The sequence below is a fragment of the Mobula hypostoma genome, chromosome X1 (assembly GCF_963921235.1).
Source record: "Mobula hypostoma chromosome X1, sMobHyp1.1, whole genome shotgun sequence".
Lineage (NCBI taxonomy): Eukaryota > Metazoa > Chordata > Chondrichthyes > Myliobatiformes > Myliobatidae > Mobula > Mobula hypostoma.
Window position 1 is genome coordinate 42,524,821 of NC_086128.1, and position 15,663 is coordinate 42,540,483.

Genomic DNA, 15,663 nt, shown 5'->3' on the forward strand with positions numbered 1-15,663 from the left:
GTATAGGGAGTTTAAAACCCCGTTTCCTTAAATGCACTTGTAAACCCAATCTGCAGCCATGCTTCTTCCATAGACGCTTCCGTCCACAGTCAGAGTTAATTCCGTCAGTTTTAAGCAGCAATAGTTCATTTAAATACATTAAGACATCTTTGTTGACTGCATTGACCTTGGAAGCAGTTGTACTTTTTAGCTGCATCAGGCTGAAACGAGAATATTTAATCGTATCTGTTGAGAGTACTGCTGCTACTCGAGTCGCTCCTAGGCGCCCCGGAAGTTCTAGCTATCTGGTAATATAGAGGTCTTAATCTTTTCTATCCATGAATGAAATCTCACTAATGCATGATTCCAGAAGAATCAAGGCTAAGTATAAACTTATCGGAGACAATTCAGGTAATAGGGGTGAAGTTAGGTAATTTAATTCAAATTTAAGCACTGCAAGAAATAGTTCTCACTTACAATGATGTCAAAGTTACATTGCAGTTCAGAATCAATCCAGACCATTGGAAAGAAACAGCAGCAGGAGAAGGGGTAGAAGTCTCCCTGGAGTTGTATTAGACCTCACTGCATATAATGCAACTTTAGTATGACACTACATTTCATTTACGAGGAGCCCCAAGGAATTCCGTCGACCTCTTCACCAATTTTCAAATCTACCTGGAGTTAATTAAAATGTTTACAGAGTATGTATGCTGCAACCTACGTACTTTAATTATTTTTTTTAAGTCCTGACACTTTTATCTACGTGCATGGAGAGAACTTCCTTTGAGGCAAAAATTAAAGTTCGAATCTTGCCATAGCTGAACCACCATGTTATGAAGCACCTGTATCCTTTAGTAATTGGTTACTGTCAGAAAGCCGAGAGCAGAATTGAATAGTTTTTTTTAATCTCAGCATATGCTGGGATCCTTCAAGCAGTCAGTAACAGAGGCACTGTTGACTAGGATTTGAGTGTGAAAGTGCAATTTTGAAGTCTGTGGGCATTACAAAATTTAATACAGTAAATAGGGAGCAGGAAAGTAACAGACACTAAGAATACACAACAACTGAATTGGTTTAACATGACATAGGGAATGTTTTCAGTTTGTAGATATATTGAAAAGGCTAACATTATTTTCAGAAGGGAATATAGAACACAAAAGAATGACCTAACAGAGATATTCAAAATAGGATTTTCGAAAAGATAGAGATATTTGAAAGGCTTTGGGGATCAAGCATTGATAGCTTGAGGCCATAGATTTATAACTGGTGCAAGGGTTAGAAGGAAATTGGGAACCTTTTTTTTTTAAAAAAGAGTGCAGGCTGTCCAGTTCTATAACCCACCATGTGAAAGATCATTGGATACAGGTTCCATAGAAAATTGATAAAGATATTTAATTGAAAATTACTACTTTGGGGTAAATTGCGGTGGTATGGGGCTAACTGGACAACTCTTTCCAAGTGTTAGAATAGGATTGATGAAGGGAGGGGCTTCTTTCTATGTTGCAAGAACTTGTGGTTATTTACCTCATGCCCTTAATTTGGAGATACTAAAGATACAAAAGAGAAACCGAGGAAATTCATTTTTAGAGAATATTTATATCTTGTTTATGTTTATCTATAGGGTCACCCCAGTTTTACCCCGTCAGAGACATCCCCCTTCGCTCACCCTCGTTGCATCTTAAGCTTCTTTTGCCTCTTTCCCTGCTACAACGGATAAATTATGTTTTTTCCTCCTTTAACATTATGTACAAAAATTAATCATTAAATAAGTGATGAAAGAGCAAACCTGCAAATATACAAAGTGCATCCTGAGTGACTGCACACTTTGTGCATATTACATTTCAATTAATGTCTTTGTAATTGTTCGCCTGGATAAAGTGATTAAGAGGGAACAGAGGGAAAAAATTCAACTTGAATGAAAATAAGGAAACAAGTTTTTGAAATCACTTTTTAAATTTTATGTATAAGCTTCACAAAAACACTTTTTCTCCAAGTAGATATCTCAACTACATATTTTCAGTACAACCAAACTTTCTGAAAACAGCTTTCTAAAACAATTTCATAAAAATATTTTTGACACCTTTCAAAACATAGTGCATGCAAAAATATCAAGAATAATTGTAATTGATTATTTTCACAGCAGCCTTTGAAAGATTTTGACAATATAGTAAGAATAGAGGCAAACAGGGAGAATCTCATCATCAGCTAAATACTGTGTTAGATGAAAACATGTATTTTATGGTATAGTAGTATGTTATAACAGGTGGAAGGGAAAAAATTATCCAACATACATGATCTCAATTGTCATCAAGTGTACCTACTCAAAAGAACTTTTATATCAATAGCTTAAGGATAGGACTGAACCTGGCTGGTATGCTCTGTACAACTGATCAACTTTTTACACATATGAATGGTAATTTTGATTAGGTTCTTGAATCTTTTTCACATCTGCTCTCAGAGATAGTGTCAACATCTTTGGAAAGAGGAGAGCAAGAAAACTGGCAAAGAACAGAGAGAAAAATGTTGATAGATGCTCAAGTATTTGACTACTATTAATATACCTTAATATATTTGACACTAATATTGAAATTAAAATAAAAACCTGAAATGCTTGCATTTCAGATGCTAAATCCACGTATCTCACAGAATTATGCCCATGCAAATCATGAAACATTTTTGCATAATTTCTATTCAAATTAGTTTATTCTATTAAAATATTCAATTGACTTTATAATCTGTTCTGTAGTTTCACTTATTTACATAAACAGAAAATATATCACATTTTAGAATAACAAATTACTGTTTACTGCTTTACTATTTAATAAAGTTATATATATGGCCAAGGCTGCATACTATTTAGTAACACTGTGAAAAACTCCCTAATTTAGTATTGGGTAGTTACAAAGGGCACTTTCAAATCTCTTACTAGCTCTTCCTTCAGTTAGTCCTGACGAATGGTCTCGGCCTGGAACGTCGACTGTACCTCTTCCTGGAGATGCTGCCTGGCCTGCTGCGTTCACCAGCAACTTTGATGTGTGTTGCTGTATAACTCATCTCCTTCCGAGGCCACGAACTTATCAATCACCCATGCTGTGGATCAGCTGGAGTCCAAGACTCTCTCATTTCATGCATGTGCAGTTCAAATATTTGAGTAATAATGCTGAAAGTTTGAAGTTAATTACTCATCTCCTTCTACCTTAAGCCACGAACTTATCAATCACTCCTGCTGTGCACTACTTCTACAAAGAAGGGATCCGTATGCTCCAAGACTGTTGGACTAAGTGTGTACATGCGGGGGGGGGGGGGCACTATGTTGAAAAATAAATGTGCTAAGTTGTCTAAAATTGACTCCTTCTACCTTAAGCCACAAACTTATCAATCACCCCTCGTACTTCTCCTTGACTAAAGGCTCATTTCTCTTATTTGATAATTGCTGCAATTTTTTCCCCTAACCTAACCTAGTCCTGATACATTTAAGCCAGCAATTAACCTACAAATTACTAATAAACAATTACCTTGTTATTTAACACATTGATGTCCATGGAACTTGAGGTGCCTACTCTAGGTAGACCAGGTCTCAGATGCATACATGTGTATAGGTTTGCTGCTGACCAGCTAACCATGATTTTTTTGTGGATTCTGCATACTTCTGACATTTTGGACTATCTGCAGTAGGTACCCCAAGTCCTTGGAAGAATACCATCAATGCAATATCTGCAAAATATTTAAAATTTAGTGGATAGACTAGATAACGGGGCGACCTGTTGGGGCACCCTTTGAGAGAAGGGTAGTGCAGTCTGAAGTGACCAGAATGAACATTAAATTTTCCTGATTGCTATTGGTATTGCTTTGCTTTGGAAACTAAAGTAGAAAACCTCAGTTTATTAAAGAAGAACAACATGTAGCAAAGCAAATATTGCTGCTCCTCATTTAACGAAGGACACTTTTGATGGCATCATTTCTGGTTTAACTGCCACCCTTGTGCCTCTCATTGTCATTCTGGAGATGTGCAGTCCTTTCATCCCGTCTCTTCATCTCTTCTGCTGTTTGTTGTTTGTCTCTGATCCTGGAGACGTGCATGCCTCTCCTCCTCTGTCTCTTCTTCTCTCATCTTTTTCTGTCCTGACTCTTTGATCCTGGAGTCATGCGGCTCTGGCCTCATCCGATTCTTGTTCTCTCCCTCTCCTTGCCGCTTCCCGATGACGTTTGGCGTCATCTCTTGACCATAATGTCCCCCTTCCCTTTCCACGCGGCATAATTAAACTGACCTTTTTTTTTTAACCCTAATGCTGGATAGAAGATATGAAGCAGTAACACCAAAGGACGCTGATTATTCTTGAAGATGTGGTTGGCGCTCTCCTAAATGGACGTGATATAGTCACCGCTGTCCTTTGACTGCAGCAAAGGGTTTTATGGGTGACTCAAAATATGTCTTTACAATAAGATTTAATTATCTCTTATTGATAGGTGGCAGTTAGATCTGTCCCAATCCTGCACATGCTGATGATGATTAGCAGAATGTGACCCCTCGAAATAGAGCTGTCCTGTCCTTTTGCTCCGGTAGGTGTGTGAGAGAAGGGTAGTGCAGTCTGATGCAACCCCTTGAAACAGAGCTGCCCTTCCCTTTTGCTCCAGTAGGTGTCGCTGCTGAGGCTGGCTGTGCGCACGCGTCGGGCTGTCGCATCCCGATTTCCATGATGGCGGATTGGCTCTCGGGTCAAAGCGAGCCTGTTGATTCTGGCGAATGAGCAATTTTACACGAATATATAACCCTGAACTTTGCCTGCATTCTGTAAGTTAGGGCATTTTAATTCGATTTAGCCAAAAAAAGTGCCGTCGTAATGCACCGTTTGCGCTAATTGGACGTCACAAACAGACAGACAGAGCATGAGAGTTTTAGTAGTATACAGATAAGCAAGCATAATAACACAATTATAAAACCCGTAACATTTAATAGCTATAATTTATTACAGAAATTTAAAGAATTCATATTTTGTAAAACAATACTGAAAGAATTTAACAGTAGTTAGCTAATTCAATTAAAATCCTAGAGTACTGCTTTGATCAACATTTGTACAAAATATAGGTTCTTTTCTTGGCTTGGTGCAAAAATACAAACCTTTCACTACGTGCTTGTTGTCTCAGTTTCCCCCATTTTATTTAAAGTCATGGATCTTTATCGTAATAGGTTATCATATGAGCGGCTTGATACTACCCCACAATTTCTCATATGAATTGCTGTCAGTATTTTGGGGAAATGCTAAATATCAGTTTTTAACAAATTTAACTGTAACCATTTACAAATACAGTATGGAACTTGAGCAGTATTCAAGCATGCAAACAATGTCACTGTTTCTCACTCACTATTTACTTAAATATAAACAGTGTAAATTTGATAAGTCAAAAAGCTACAGTGCCAAAATATAAAAAGTATTTGTAAGAAGCTTAATCCAGTGACAAGCATAATGATAATTTCACCAGCATCTCCAAGAGCATGTATAATCATAACCTTCTTAGTAACAATACTTGAAGTGCATTGTGGATGAAGCTTTTTATTTGGCTCTTCTAACCTCAGCATGCCACAAGAGTTTAATGCAACTGAAGAGGATGAGGAAAGTTCTACTCTATCTTGTACTCATAAAAGGCTTGTATGAAATAATTTATACAGTTTCAACTCAGTTTCTCGATGAATGTAAAACAAAAAAAAGTACCAAACTTAATCTTTCTACTGCCAGTTATTCACTGAAAATGAAGAGTTCACTAGTTCTGAACGAAGTTCTGTTGCTCGTCTCCTGTTTGCTTTAAGATGTTTAATTAGTTGTGACAACCTAGTGAGATGGCTTGATAAAATTTGAAAAATTTTACTTTTACAGAATAAGTTTTGCAAAAGACTAAGGTTATAAACAGATATAAAATTATTTAACTGTAAATAAATAATATGCAATATCATAAAATAGCATTTATTAAATAGTATAGCTTGTTTGTAGCTAGTGGAGATTTAATTTACACTGGACTCCTGAAAGACATCCAGTATTTGAAAAATGCTGCACTCAGTAAAATAATGACCAGGACAAAATTTGAAAATAATATGCCAAAACATCTGTAACAATATACCAAACTATGCTTCCCAACCTAACATACATTAGGTTAGCCATTGTACCTTACTGTAATGGTTGAAAATGGTTGCTGTGATGTGTCTAGTATGGTAGTGTAGTATGTAGTGCTTGTCATCCTCACTTTCAGCTTCCACTGCTGGTTAGCAGTCTTGCAATAAGGAGAGCTGAATGTGCAAGTCTCTCCCGGCCAGTACATAGCCTCTTCAACAGCAAGCCTCATCGCTGTTGGATGCTTACGTGCCTCTTCGCTGGTGACACACAGAATGTGAACTCCTTTCAGACTCGTGCTGAACTACAGAGGACGGGCAGTAGGTCTGGTCCCTACACATGTAGCACACAGGCCCACAGGTGTGTGCACACGCCCTGGTGCTCCTGAACCAGATCCCCAGTTTCGGGTACTTAAATAGCCTCACTGTCTTGTGGGCAGCCTCGGGAGAGACGAAGGCTGTGGGAGTAAACCCAGACAGCAAATATGGAGTCGAGCCCCTAAGGAGGCTGAACGTAAATGAACAACCTTCTGGCACCTCCTGCAGCCAAGCTGGTGCCAAATGTATTGCTTCATAAGTTTTCCTTTGGACTACACTAGTGCGGCCGAGAGGGAGATCTTGATGACTGGGCATCTCAGGATCTCCATACAATCTGCCCTGACCTGTGATGATGATCATCATCACCCATTGTCCTTCGAGACAGACGGATGCCAACCACCACCTCCAATGGTTGAAAGTAATAGTCTTTTATTACTTTCTCAAGATTAATTTGAGATGGAAATAATTGATGGCCTTACCAGCAACATTTTTTTTCCACATTTGCTTGAATTATGTTGAATTATCTTTCACCATCCAAAAAGGTAGCAAGAAGGTAGAAGACTATGCAGTGTCTCCTGATGTCTAATCAAATTGCCATTTAGAAGCATCAAGAATGTTATTTTTCAAAACAAATCTTCATCAGCTGGCATTTGGACTTAGAAATAAGCTTTTGGATGATTTTGTTTTGCATGCTCCACCTTGAGAAAGTTGTTCCCATATGCCCATAGGATTTGAATGTTTTAGACAAACAGATCAGCCAGAAGTAGTTTTAAAATAAGGAAATACTATTTTCTAATTATGTTTGATCTGGGCTTCGGAAGAATCAAGCCAAAATCCCAGTCTCAAAAGTGATTTCCGACGACTATGAAAGAAACAATTTAATATTATACAGTAGTCCTATTTTTGAAATATAAACTATGGCTACATGATCATGTCTAGCTCACAGCAGCATATAAAACAACAACAAAGCAGTACCATTGGGAGATCAAAAATTTCTACTTTTAGACTGCTTTTCTGTCCCATAGTTTTATAGTCTAGTCAATGAATGCAGAGGAAAACTCAGAAATAAAATAGTGCCTCACTTGCATGTCTTTATACTGTCTTCACTCTGATGCCTGCCTTTTCTGACTCCAGATTCCATCTGTAGCTTTGCACGTCTTTGCTTCTCTTTTGCATTTTTCCTCTCCCAAATAACTTGGCCCTCTTCCTGCACTTTGTATGAATGTACTTTAATTTTTTTTCTGCAGTTTATAAAAACACAAGGATGGTCATAGTAGAACAAAATTTTTTTGCATACACAAACCTAAAATATATATATTTTAACTTCAAATCTATCTTTTTAACTTTCAAAGCTGTCTGAAGATGCTAACTGCCCAAATACTAAAATAAAATAATCAATCCGTTTTGTGAAAGCGGATACCACTGCACACGATCAGTCAGGTTCTTTAATCTAAAATGGATTTAGTTAAACTGTGGCTGAAAATATCAAGTCCAAACATTTGACCAAGACTATGAGCTCTGTATAACAATAGCAATAAAAGTATAAAATCCAATTTGCATTTTGTTTTCAGCTTGTCTTCATTCTGAGTTTGGAAATTTCTGTTGTTTAAGAAGAGGTAACTTTGAAAGGAAAATCCAAAAATAATTTGAGCAAATGCAGAGGTCCAATTAGAGCAACAAGTATCAAGATGCAGTACTTTAAATATAAATACTGAAAACATGCAGTAAGATTAAATGAAGATGGACAGTAAAGTAGTAAATACCAACACAGGATTATTTTCAAAATGCGTATCTCTGCTCGTGTTCTGTATCTTTGCATATGAAAATCTGCTATTGAATTAGGGTCAGGAACCAGGGGAAAACTAGATTAGGGAATAGAAATATCCAGTTTCTGTTTTAGAGCTACAAATTTCTAATAAAAATGACAAAAAGCAGATGTGACTATGCACGGTAATAAAAAAAATATAGTATTTCCATCCTCCTGCCAATGTTGGCCATCCACAAGTAGTAACGTGTAATTACAGGAGATAAGCTCATGTTATGAGCTTCTACAACAAAAAATGGCAAAAATAAATTCAGGTATAGATTTTGATTTTTGGTTCTACAAAAGGAGGCAATTGAAACTGAAGGAATTGACTTTCAGCAGCACACTGTTACTACTTTTTAATGAATTAGAGCTACTGACTGAGAACAAACTTACGGATAATTCATTAGTTCAGTTTAGGAAGCCTTTAAATGAGGTTTTCAACTTCAGGGAAATTATGGGAATTGTATCCACACAGGCAAACAGCACCCAGCTGATTCAAGGGCATTTCTTCTTAACAATATTGGAATCTGATTTCACAGATTTTTGCATTGACTGACATGTCCCAGTTAATCCAGCTACCATTGATGAAAATGGGCTCAATCTTGTCAAAATGTCAATGTTATCAACATGTTTTTAGTACCAGCTGTTGAAATAGTGGACTTGGCTCAGCTTTAACCCAGTCACATTCTTAGCATCTTAAGTTGATACATTCAAGCAAAAGAGATAATTTCCCAAGCCACTGCACTTCTTTATCTTCATTGGATGCTATTAATTTCTAGCTGGCTTTTTGGAGAATACTAGTCAAAAACCATTTTCTGCACCAACATGCTGACAAAACTAGTGTCTAAAAATTCAATCCTGTTAGCAATTTCTCTCTCTGCATTAGTAACTGAAAATTATTAATTTCTCCCAAGCGAAACATGAAACTGTTTCTGGGTTGTTTCTCATTGTTCTGGGATTTCCTGGTGTGGCTCCCTCATGCAGCTCAAAGCAATTCGAATGACAAAGGTACATGGGACAACATCATTCTCCATGCAATCCTCATCTTAGGGTATTGTAGGATAAGTCAGACATGCTGTCTCAGGAGCAGCCAACATTAAGCAACCAACCCTGATTACCAATGTTCACACCTTTGTGGCCAGTTTCCCATGACTTAGCCACAGCACATGTTTGATTGAGCACAGTGTGGATAGACATCCTTAATCCTACCCAGGAAGGGCGTACAGGGTTTAGATTTCTGATGCCTTGACCATAAATGAAGAATGCAGCAAGTCATTGGCTTTCCACTGCTGTGTCCTTCTAGCACAGGGGTCCCTAGCCTTTTTTGCACCACAGACCGGTTTAATATTGACAATATTCTTGCGGACCGGCCGACTGGAGGTGGTGTTCAAGTAGGATTAAACTCAACTCAACATGTCTTTTACAGTTAGGGTTGCCAACTTTCTCATTCCCAAATAAGGGACAAAAGTAGCAGTCAAATCCCAGGACACTTTACCCCAGGAAAAACTACCATGACCATGAAAGCTTGCGTGGGCACCTGTGTGCGCATGCGCGTACGTGCCGATTCCCCCCCCCCGACACAAATCGGTTTGGCCTTCCATCTTCCCGACCATACTGTACATACATTATTTCTACTTTATATAGGCTGTGTATTTATCATATCATTCCTGCTTTTACTAGTGTTACTTATTTTCGGTTTTATGTGTTATTTCGTATGATTTGTCAGTTTTTTTTTTAGGTCTGGGAATGCTCAAATTTTTCCCATATAAATTAATGGTAATTGCTTCTTCGCTTCATGCCATTTCCGCACGCAAGGTTTCATAGGAACGCTCTACCTTAGCGGGGGAAATACGGGACAAACCAATTTAGCCCAATATACAGGGTGTCCCGGCAAATACGGGACAGTTGGCAACCCTATATTCAAGTTCAACAGTGCGTGACAGGGAATGAAGAAAGGTGCAGCTGACTCATATCGCTTCCTCACATGCTTTGCGGCCCGGTGGTTGGGGACCGCTGATCCAGCAGATACTTATGTAAGCAACCATCTGTTTGCAATGTTGATTAGAAATGGCTATTGCAATTAGCATAATTTATAAATCATTGGTAGATGTTGATGAGAACATGCTGATCTCACTGTGTGGCACTTAGCTTATTCTGATAGGTTACTGCAAGTGAGAGTAACGATGGTGAAGCACACATTTTGAACTATCTTTAAAATTTCTGGCATAGTCTCTTGTAGTATGTTTTTTGGGTACTTGAATGCTTTGTTGCATCTCCTGTGACCATTTTCATAGCACATATTTTGTATTAAATCTGTCCTGAGAGGTATAGCCTATGCTGTTATTTTGCAGAGGTTCATTGCCAATCGTGAGAACACAGTTTCATTTAAAGTATATAGGGAATGAAAACAAAAACAAACAAGTTGATGAATTAACAAACTATTGAACATCAAAAAGTTCCTTGAAAACTGTTGATTTTCTGTCAAATTTTGAGGTCAGAGACTTGAAATGAAAACAATTCGCTGAATGGAATAAAGTGTTGGACAGTATCAGGATATCCTTAAGTGCTTTACAATTAAGTATTTTTGAAGTACAGTCACTGTTATAATGAAGGAAGAACCACTAGCAACATTGGCACAAGGTCACACAAACAGCAGTTTGGCAAAGTCTTGATTAATCTGTCTTAGTGTTACTTACTTTGGGAATAATATTAGTCAGGACACAGGAATAAATGTACTTTTAAAAACAGTGCCACATGTTCCTTTCATGTTTACCTGAGAAAACAGTTAGGCCATTCATTTAATATCTTATTTGAAAAATGGCACTTTCAAGTTGTGATGTTTATTCCAAAGCTGATTGGAGTGTCAGCTTATAGACCTTAGCGCACAGATCTTTTGAATGACACTTAAATCCATGATCTACTGAGTAGGAGCCACAGACAAGAGAAGTATTTGATAAATACATGTGAAAAATCAAAACTGTGTCCCTAACTTGCAATTTTGCATTTTCACATGTGTTCTGGCCTCAAGGCGCAGTTCGTTTTTTTTTTACGAACATCACTTCCCGTACGCAAGCTGTGTGGGTTAATTTGGATTTTGTTTTGAAGCACACAGTGGAAAGACATCTATCTTCATTCTCTCTTTATTTGCCCTTGAAACGGCAATATTTGAGTGTCATAAACAACAGGAAGTGTAAGGGCATGTGTAGCACTTGTTCCGCTTACAAGGATAAGTGCCTGGAGGGAGATTCTGTCCCAGTGGCCACACATTTTAATTCCACATCCCATTCCCATTCTGATATGTCTATTCACGGCCTCCTCTACTGTAAAGATGAAGCCACACTCAGGTTGGAGGAACAACACCTTATATTCCGTCTGGGTAGCCTCCAACCTGATATACTGCGTCCGGTGCTCCCGATGTGGCCTTCTATATATTGGCGAGACCCGACGCAGACTGGGAGACCGCTTTGCTGAACACCTACGCTCTGTCCGCCAGAGAAAGCAGGATCTCCCAGTGGCCACACATTTTAATTCCACATCCCATTCCCATTCTGACATGTCTATCCACGGCCTCCTCTACTGTAAAGATGAAGCCACACTCAGGTTGGAGGAACAACACCTTATATTCCATCTGGGTAGCCTCCAACCTGATGGCATGAACATCGACTTCTCTAACTTCCGCTAATGCCCCACCTCCCCCTCGTACCCCATCTGTTATTTATTTTTATACACACATTCTTTCTCTCACTCTCCTTTTTCTCCCTCTGTCCCTCTGAATATACCCCTTGCCCATCCTCTGGGTCCCCCCCCCCCGTCTTTCTTCCCGGACCTCCTGTCCCATGATCCTCTCGTATCCCTTTTGCCTATCACCTGTCCAGCTCTTGGCTCTATCCCTCCCCCTCCTGTCTTCTCCTATCATTTTGGATCTCCCCCTCCCCCTTTCAAATCCCTTACTAACTCTTCCTTCAGTTAGTCCTGACGAAGGGTCTCGGCCTGAAATGTCGACTGCACCTCTTCCTAGAGATGCTGCCTGGCCTGCTGCGTTCACCAGCTACTTTTTTGAGTGTCATAAGTTATGTTAATATTGGTAAACATTTAGTAGATTTATTTATTAAGTATCGCTGCACTACGAGTTACTCTTGTCTACACGACATAATTATGGAGTGTTGTGTGTGCTTATTACCTTGGTTAACACTGATTGAGAGAATAATCAACAGTATTAGTATATTCAGGTGTGCAACAATTCAATATCAAATTTAACACGTATTTTATTTAACTTTCTGCAGTTTCACAAGTAAGATCTCATTTCAGAAACCGGAAGGAGCTTCCATCTCAAGTGACTTTTGAGAAGGCGTTTGGCTCACTGCATAGCTTTGTATATCTGCACTGAGATGGCAGTAAGAACATGCATGAGCATTAAATCATCTGGGTTATCATTCTATAACTTTTGGGAGATGCAATGAAAATAATTTAACCTGGCAAAGTAAAACTTAAAAAGAGATACCACAGGAAGATGGCTTTAATTAAAAATAATCATGATTAATTATATAAAATATTAGAGACAAAGATTATACAGAAACAAAATGCATCTAAATGTTAGATTTTGACAGTTAGGATTGACAAGAATGAACTCTGATGGATTGAATGTCCATTTTCATTCATCCCTAGTGTATATTATGGGACTACAGTAAGTTTACATTTAATTAAAGCTGTCATAAACACGCCATAAATTGATCAGTGAGAAACAAGCAGATGAATGGCACATAAAGGAGTGTGCCAAATGGATAATAGGAAATTAGCCAGAGTGCAAATGTTAGAAAGTCAGTCTGGAAAAGTGAACACACAAAGTAATTTCCCCCATAAACTTAAATTTTCCAATCACAAAAATATTGTGATTAATCAAATCTATTACATATGGAATAGCACTGTACACTACAAATGTAACATAAAAGCACATTCAGATTTCAACTGAAGTGCCTCGTTTGTTTTTAGAAATAGAAACTAGAAAAACAACTAACAATTTGAAAGAATCTGGTTTCAGTTGTATATTAACCTCAGTGGAATCCTAGAAAGCACATTTCAGGAAAGATTTACATGAAGTACACTCTAATCTTTTTCACATAGCTTCAGAAAAAAGATACCTTGCCATTGGAAAAAATCATAATACAGCAATTTTGTGATCATTTCTAGGTGTCTTAACATGCATTAGGAAATTTCACTCCTGACTTCATTTACATTAGCAACTTCCTTGCAGAATGAAATTCCTCTAAATTATATAACCCATAATACAATGCCAAAAATTCAAATCCAGTGAGATGTTCAATTGGTTTTCTGGAAAATTATTCTTTTTATTCATTCACTAAATATCATGCTTTACTAACCCCATTGCACTTGAAGCAGCACTTAGGAAGCCAACAAATTGCATTCTTCGACTTTACCAAGATCTGTGAGTTGTTTTCAATTTTAAATACAACTTATAACTGCACCTTTGCTTGTGGAGGTGGTTCTCGGCTTCTGAGGCTCATGATCATTGCAGACTGCTGCTGATTTCTACCACATTACATTTTAATGTTCACTGTTGCACTAGGAGCTCATTCAAACACCACATTCAGGAATAGAAGACTTCATCATTTCCTCCCATTCAGAAGAGCAGGTAGAACTGGCATTCAATAATTACATTCATGTGTAGCAGATTTCTTACAGAAACCTCCATGACAGCTTCTGATCAGCAACACCTAGCTAAAACACTGTAAAGTGTATATGGTCACAACACACAAAAGAATATGATTTTGCTGGCACTATTTCTTTATCAATCTATTCAGGCACTACTAATCTGCCAGGAACAAGCTCTCACACTCCATTCACCTGTTACCGAATGACGTCATTATTGACATTATTACAGCATTCACTCTATAATTGAAAGAATTCATATGAAATTCTCACATGCCCATCCATTAGCTGGCTGCAGCGATCACAGCTGTGAGGTTAATATAGGTAGCTGTGAGAACTTTTAATAGATCATTACTGTACACCACATTGAAACAACGCAGTCCAGCATTACACAGAGAAACCGGAGAATGCTGTTTTATTTTAATCTTGCAACTAAAGACCATGCTCCTTATAGGATTTTGTCAAACAGAATCAGGGCCAGTTAAAAATACTATTCTAAATCTATTAGAAGATACTACGACTTAGGCCAAGGCTATTCCATTTGCAGTTTGTTCAAGTGCCAACCTTTAAAATCTTAGTTAAGTTCTGATCCCAGAAAAAACTTACTTGATCAGGTAACAATATATAATTCTATATGTATTGATACCAAAATGCAGTTGTCTTTAAGTGCTTTAATTGTTCTATGTTTTGAGCTCTGCATTCATGTGGTTTCTAGTCTACAATCATTAATGCATAAATATTAATATTCAGACAATACTGATGATTATATTAAATGGCACATTATTCACAATACTTTTCTATGGTACCAGAATTTTTCCACCTTTTCAGAATTGCAACAACTGAAAAATTGAATTATATTACACTTGCACTGGAGTTGGAAGCTAAAATTATATTACATCCATCCAGAGGAGGTGCAAAGAGAACATAAGTTAAAAACATTTTCAAAATGCTAATTGCTTTATCAAAAATAAATCACCAGAAGTACATATGATGCATCACTAGGAATGCTCAATCTGTAGTGACCAGCTACAAGCTGCGCAACATAATTCAACAGCTCCTCTTCCACCTCTAGATGGAGCTTTATGAGTTTCACTTCACTACTGCTCAATCACAATTAAGTAGATTTTTGGAATTCACAATCCAGTCTTAATAGATGTTTTAGTCTGGGTGCCTTCACAGACTATACACATTTATACCAGAATGATAAAATTCATATGACAATTTCAATTTTGTTATTAACTGACACATATTTTCTTAACAACCTCAACCAGTTCCAAATGGGACCTCATATTTGAGTCAAGAGCTTGAAAATGCAAATATATTGATTTTAAGTATACACCTAGCTGCATAATATTCTCATTTCCATAATTTCTGTTCCATGATTATGCTCATTTTCTTTCCAATTAATGCTACAACTGCTGTAGAAACAAGTCAGAACCTGATTTCAATGCTCTGATAGACGAATCAACTCAAATTATCATTGATCATTGTAGCAGAACTATTCTAAATTACAATGACCAACATGTCATACAATTTTATGGAATAAATTTATCAAAGTACAATGCCATTATATAACTCTGGTCACTGCTACAATAAAGCAGAAAATGTTATTAAAATATCCTTTACAAACAGACTATATCATTTAACCATGACTGATGGTCTTCAGTTACTCAACTTCAATCAGCATTAAATTGAAACTGTTGTGAACATGAGGGAAACAGTTGTGAATATTATCTTTCACATTTCATCATATTCAACAGCCTAGTGTAAGCACTTGGCACTTCACCCC

At 37.5% G+C, this 15,663-nt stretch overlaps 1 protein-coding gene across 11 annotated transcripts in view; it reads right to left on the bottom strand.

Annotated features, from left to right (window-relative positions):
- hdac5 (histone deacetylase 5) overlaps positions 1 to 15,663 on the bottom strand; it is a 330,728-nt gene that overhangs the window by 156,759 nt on the left and 158,306 nt on the right. The window contains exon 1 of one of the 11 annotated variants that reach the window (XM_063037385.1): positions 7,483 to 7,591. The exons of the other annotated variants lie outside the window; for them this stretch is intronic. The gene's annotated coding sequence lies outside the window, so the exon portion shown is untranslated. Of the gene's footprint in view, positions 1 to 7,482; positions 7,592 to 15,663 lie in introns of those variants that run through there. 11 annotated transcript variants of the gene reach the window in all.